Source organism: Callorhinus ursinus, unplaced genomic scaffold (assembly GCF_003265705.2).
Source record: "Callorhinus ursinus isolate GAN/ISIS: 27379988/994484 unplaced genomic scaffold, GSC_fseal_2.0 scaffold93, whole genome shotgun sequence".
Lineage (NCBI taxonomy): Eukaryota > Metazoa > Chordata > Mammalia > Carnivora > Otariidae > Callorhinus > Callorhinus ursinus.
Genome location: NW_027397155.1, coordinates 267,845 through 272,948, shown reverse-complemented (window position 1 = coordinate 272,948; position 5,104 = coordinate 267,845). Strand labels below are relative to the sequence as shown.

The following is a 5,104-nucleotide window of genomic DNA, read 5'->3' as shown; positions in this document are numbered from 1 at the left end:
AGGTTCATTAAAATTTAAAATTGCTGATTTGCAAAAAACAGTAACAAGAGGTTGGGAAGACAAATCTTTCACAGGGAGAAAATATTTGTAAAAGACGCATCTGATAAAGGATTATTACCCAAAATACACAAAGAACTCTCAAAACTCAATGATAAGAAAACAAACAAAACATGAGCCAAAAACCTTTAACTGACATCTCACCAAAGAAGACATATAGATGATAAATAAGCATATGAACAAATGCTTCACATCATACGTCATTAAGGAAAAGCAAATTAGAATGAGATATCACTTCATACCTATCAGAATGGCCACATGCAGAACACTGACAACACCAAATGCTGGTGAGGATGAGGAGCAACAGAAACTCACTCATTGCTAGTGAGAATGCAAAATGGTACAGTCACTTTGGAAGACAGGTGATTTCTTATAAAACTAAACATACTCTTACCATACAATCCATCAATTAGGAAGGAAGGAAGGGAGGGAGGAAGGGAGGAAGGAGAAAGGAAGGAAGGGAGAAAGGAAAGAGGAGGAAGGGAGATTTCCATCTATATTTTCCACCATTATGCAAATATTAATTCAAAATATATTAGAGACCTAAATGTAAAATCTACAATTACAAAACAGCTGGAAGTAAATATAGGAAAAATATTGTATGACCTTGGGCTAGACAAAAATTTTTGTAAATATGACACCAGAAGCATGATCTGTAAAAGAAAAAAGTGATAAATTAGACTCCATCAAAATAAAAATAAATCTGCTCTTCAAAAGACACTGTTAAGAGAATGAAATAAGCCAGAGAGTCGTGCGCGCGCCGGGGCGCTGCGGGAGAGCCCTCGGAGCCTGGTTGTGGCTGCTAGTCCCGGACTGCCACAGCATGGCGGAGGAAGGGCTGGAGGCTCTGAGGAAACAGAGGCTGGCCGAACTGCCGGCGAAGCATGGGGATCCTGGCGATGCAGCACAACAGGAAGCAAAACACAGGGAAGCAGAAATGAGAAACAGTATCTTAGCCCAAGTCCTGGATCAGTCAGCCCAGGCCCGTTTAAGTAACTTGGCACTTGTAAAGCCCGAAAAAACTAAAGCAGTAGAGAATTACCTAAAACAGATGGCAAGATATGGACAACTAAGTGGGAAGGTATCAGAACAAGGTTTAATAGAAATCCTTGGAAAAGTAAGCCAACAAACAGAAAAGAAAGCCACAGTTAAATTCAACAGAAGAAAAGTCATGGACTCTGATGAAGAGGACGATTATTGAAATTTAAGATGTTTAGAGACTGGAACTTAATGGAACAGTTCTAGGACAGATAATACTGGGTAGAAGTGAAGACCTGATTGTTTACTTTGTTTATTGTCTATATGCCTTTAAAAATATAAACTTAGGCAAAATAAAAAAAAAAAGAGAGAGAATGAAATAAGCCACAGACTTGGAGAAAATTTATCTGAAAAGGACTTGTATCTGGAATATATAAAAGATGTTCAAAACTTAATGACAAAGAAAAAAAATATTTCGATGGAAAATACAGAGATGCTTAACCAAAGAATTTATATGGTTAGCAAATAAGCATAGGAAAAAATACTAAACACCATTAGTCATTAAGAAAAAGTAACTTAAAACTATAATGAAATACTACCATATGCCTATCAGGATGTCTAAGAATAAGAAAATGTATCAGTGATACCAAGAAATCAATAAATACTTTTGGGAAAACTGAAATAGCCATACAATGCAATACTATTCACCAATAAAAAGGAATGAACTCTTGATACGTGCTACAACATGTATGAATCTCAAAATAATTATTCTGAGTGAAAGTCAGACATAAAAGAGCATGCACTGCATTATTTGATTTTTACAAACACCTAGAAAATACAAACTATATTATATATTGATAGAAAGCAGGAGGAATTATAAGGGATTGCATCTAGAAGGGAAGATATTAAAGGATCCTCTGGCAGTGACGGATGTATTCATTACCCTAATTGTGGTGATGGTTTTATGGAGGTATTCATATATCAAATTTATCAAATTGTACCCTTTATTTATTTTTAAGATTTTATTCATTTATTTGAGAGAGAGAAAGAGCACAAGCGGGGTGAGGGGCAGAGGGACAAGCAGACTCCCCGCTGAGCAGAGAGCCTGATGTGGGGCTCTATTCCAGGACCCTGGGATCATGACCTGAGCAAAAGATGCTTAACCGACTGAGCCACACAGGCGTCCCTTTAAATAACTGCATTTTGTGTAGTTTAATTTATGTTGGCTATACTTCAATAAAGTGCTATGCATCTGTGCACATGTATGTATACACAGGCATCCCCCACTTTTCAAAATTTCATGTTATGCCACTTCACTTTTACAGAAGACCTATGTTAGTACCTGGTTCTGCTAACTGGCAGTAATCTGAAGAGGACTTTTACTTTTATGAAAAAAGGGGAATAGTAAAAATAGCATTGAGCATTTGTTTTGCAGTGAGACATTACAGAGGCAGTGCATGACCCAAGCAGTGAGAATGGCACATCCGGGCTCCTTCCCAGCGAGCTATGATCAACATCTCAGCATCAAGCTGTGTCTGTGAGCATCTGTGTTTTATCTCAATTTAGTCTGTGCAGCCAAGATGTGTCCTAAGGTCTCAGAAAAGCCTAAGAGAGGTTATTTTTGGGTCTAGGGATGCTCAAAAAATTTTCCATATACATGAATGCTAATTGCTTGTTTGTTATACACCATTTTGGTTTATAAAAGGTTTCATAGAAACGTTCTACTTTTGGATAGCAGGGGAAACCTATATATAATACGTATGAAATAGATAATAATACGAAATAATATGTATAATATATAATAAATAATAAAAGGACGCATATATACGTATATGATATACATATATCAAGAAGATTACGTGTGTGTGTGTGTGTGCGTGTGTGTGTGTGTGTGTGTAGGCATATAGGTAACTTTCTGTTGAAAGTCATGCTCAAATCTATCCCTTGCTGCAATTTGGTATCCTAAATGTTTGGTATTACCTCATTTTAGGAAGTTACTTGTGTAATATTCTGCTTTAATGTACTTACTTTCATTTACTCTTCTCTGGTTTTCAGCAGTGCCCACCTTAGCACTTTCCAGATGACAAATACTAGCTAATTCATGGTTGAGTTCAGTAGAAGTAAGCTTCCAGAGGGAATTATTTTCCCCCTAGGATATCCGTGATGGAACTTTACAAAGAAAGGATTTCTTTTTTTTTTAATTTTTTATTGTTATGTTAATCACCATACATTACATCATTAGTTCTTGATGTAGTGTTCCATGATTCATTTTGCATAACACCCAGTGCTCCACGCAGAATGTGCCCTCTTTAACCATTCACCAGGCTAACCCATCCCCCCACCCCCTCCCCTCTAGAACCCTCAGTTTGTTTTTCAGAGTCCATCGTGTCTCATGGTTCATCTCCCCCTCTGACTTACTCCACTTCATTCTTCCTCTACTGTTATCTCCTTCTGTTTCTTTTTTCTTAACATATGTTGCATTATTTGTTTCAGAAGTACAGATCTGTGATTCAACAGTCCTGCACAATTCACAGTGCTCAGCATAGCACATACCCTGCCCAATGTCTATCACCCCGCCACCTCATCCCTCCCACCCCCCACCACTCCAGCAACACTCGGTTTGTTTCCTGAGATTAAGAATTCCTCATATCAGTGAGGTCATTTGATATATGTCTTTCTCTGATTGACTTATTTCACTCAGCATAACACCCTCCAGTTCCATCCACGTCGTTGCAAATGGCAAGATCTCATTCCTTTTGATGGCTGCATAATACTCCATTGTGTATATATACCACCTCTTCTTTATCCATTCATCTGTCGATGGACATCTTGGTTCTTTCCACAGTTTGGCTATTGTGGATATTGCTCCTATAAACATTGGGGTGCACATACCCCTTCGGATCCCTACATTTATATCTTTGCGGTAAATACGAAGTAGTGCAATTGCTGGATCCTATGGTAGCTCTATTTTCAAATTTTAGAGGAACCTCCATTATGTTTTCCAGAGTGGTTGCACAAGCTTGCAGTGCCACCAAAAGTGTAGGAGGGTTGCCCTTTCTCCGCATCCCCACCAGCATCTGTCGTTTCCTGACTTGTTAATTCTAGCCATTCTGACTGGTATGAGGTGTTGTCTCATTGAGGTTTTGATTTGGATTTCCCTGATGCTGAGCGATGTTGAGCACTTTTTCATGTGTCTGTTGGCCATTTGGATGTCTTCTTTGGAAAAATGTCTGTTCATGTCTTCTGCCCATTTCTTGATTGGATTATTTTTGTTTGGGTGTTAAGTTTGATAAGTTCTTTATAGGTTATAGATACTAGCCCTTTATCTGATATGTCATTTGCAAATATTTTCTCCCATTCTGTCGGTTGTCTTTTGGTTTTATGGACTGTTTCTTTGGCTGTGCACAAGTTTTTATCTTGATGAAATCCCAATAGTTCATTTTTGCCCTTGCTTCCCGTGCCTTTGGCGATGTTTCTAGGAAGAAGTTGCTGCGGCTGAGGTCAAAGAGATTGTTGCCTGTGTTCTCCTTTAGGATTTTGATGGACTCCTGTCTCACGTTTAGGTCTTTCAACCATATGGAGTCTATTTTTGTGTGTGGTGTAAGAAAATGGTCTAGTTTCATTCTTCTGCATGTGGCTGTCCAATTTTCCCAACACCATTTGTTGAAGAGACTGTCTTTTTTCCATTGAACATTCTTTCCTGCTTTGTCGAACGTGAGTTGACCATAGAGTTGAGGGTCCATTTCTGGGCTCTCTATACTGTTCCACTGATCTATATGTCTGTTTTTGTGCCAGTACCATACTGTCTTGATGATGACAGCTTTGTAATAGAGCTGGAAGTCCGGAATTGTGATGCCGCCAGCTTTGCTTTTCTTTTTCAACATTCCTCTGGCTATTCGGGGTCTCTTCTGGTTCCATACAAATTTTAGGATTGTTTGTTGCATTTCTTTGAAAAAAGTGGTTAGTACTTTGATGGGGATTGCATTGAATGTGTAGATTGCTCTGGGTAGTAGCATTGACATCTTCACAATGTTTGTTCTTCCAATCCATGAGCATGGAACGTTTTTCC

At 38.5% G+C, this 5,104-nt stretch overlaps 1 pseudogene; it reads left to right on the top strand.

The window, feature by feature from the left end:
• Positions 1 to 811: 811 nt before the first annotated feature.
• LOC112840605 (programmed cell death protein 5 pseudogene) lies at positions 812 to 1,353 on the top strand (annotated as a pseudogene).
• The last annotated feature ends 3,751 nt before the right edge of the window (positions 1,354 to 5,104 follow it).